At 60.5% G+C, this 1,300-nt stretch overlaps 1 protein-coding gene across 1 annotated transcript in view; it reads right to left on the reverse strand.

The window, feature by feature from the left end:
- Positions 1-1,086, reverse strand: part of TMCO4 (transmembrane and coiled-coil domains 4) — a 46,553-nt gene extending 45,467 nt beyond the window's left edge. Inside the window, exon 1 of the mRNA XM_017735090.1 lies at positions 641-1,086. The gene's annotated coding sequence lies outside the window, so the exon portion shown is untranslated. The remainder of the gene's footprint in view (positions 1-640) is intronic.
- Positions 1,087-1,300: the final 214 nt, after the last annotated feature.

Raw genomic sequence — 1,300 nt, forward strand, 5'->3', positions numbered from 1 at the left:
CTGGCCTTGGACACTTCCAGGGACCCAGGGGCAGCCACAGCTGCTCTGGGCACCCTGTGCCAGGGCGTCACCGCCCTCACAGGGAAGAATTTCCTCCCAATATCCCGTCTAACCCTACCCACTGGCAGTAGGAAGCCATTGCCCCTTGTCCTGGCACTCCAGGCGCTTGTAAATAGTCTCTCTCCATCTTTCTTGTCAGCTCCCATAAGGTACTGAAAAGCTGCAATTAGGTCCCCCTGGAGCCTTCTTTTCTCCAAATGGAACAACCCCAATTCTCCCAGCCTTTCCTCACGGGAGAGGTGCTCCATCCCTCCGATCATCTTGGCCTCCTCCGGACTTGGCCGATGTGCAGCAGTTGTGACAGCATCGGGCCCTTCTGCCACGATACCAGCAGAGAAAGCCAGAGTCACGGGCATGGCGATGCCTTGGTGGGTGCTTGCTGCGTGACTCCTTTAAACTCCTTGCTGTGGGACACGTGGAAGAGCCGAAGAGCACGAGGATGGCAGGCAACCCTCCCCAAGAGCCCTGCTCCAGACAAATCACCCATCTTGCTGTGCCTGCCCCTTCTCCAGCATCCTGTGAGGAGTCTCCCTCAGTGCTAGAGGAAGCAAGACGCGGAGGTTCAGTTTATTACACTTACCACATTTAATTAATCGTTGCTGTCTCAGCTCCGCTCCTGCCCCACCGCTGCTCTCAGCCCTGTTCTCCTGGTGCCACCTCGCGGGTAGTGCATCTGCTCACCTCCCCGATTTGCTGGGAGTTCATTTCGCAGCGGTGAGCTGGGGTTGAGCAGACACGGTCGGAGTGGCGTGTCCTAGTGTAGAGCGGCAGAGAAAGCGCCCACCCGTGGGGTCAGAGCGGGCCGTCACGGTGAGGGCCGGGAGCTGTGCTGGGCAGCAGGGAAATGCTCCTGGGCGGGGGAGCGCGATTAACAGCAGAGGCCAATTAGCCAGAATCCGGCAGCTTTTGGGACATTAGTGATTTGTGGCGCTGCTTTCCGCAGCCTCTCCACCGTTTCTCCGCGGACACGCCACTCCCGGCGCTTAGTTGCGCTGTCCTTCCCTTCCTTCCCCTCCCCCTTTCGATCCCCATCCTCAGTTTCCCCCCCGGACCCCTCTGTTCCCTCTCCCCTTCCTCTTCCTCCTCCTCCTCCTCCTCGAGGGTCCCCCGGGCGGGCAGGCGCTCACGTGATCCGCTCCGGTGTCTCGGTCACGTGATCACTCCCACGGTGCCGCGGTCACGTGAGCCGCGCGGTGTCTCGATCATGTGATCCGCTCCCGGTGCGGCGGTCACGTGATCC

Source organism: Corvus brachyrhynchos, unplaced genomic scaffold, assembly GCF_000691975.1.
Source record: "Corvus brachyrhynchos isolate BGI_N302 unplaced genomic scaffold, ASM69197v1 scaffold525, whole genome shotgun sequence".
Classification (NCBI taxonomy): Eukaryota; Metazoa; Chordata; class Aves; order Passeriformes; family Corvidae; genus Corvus; species Corvus brachyrhynchos.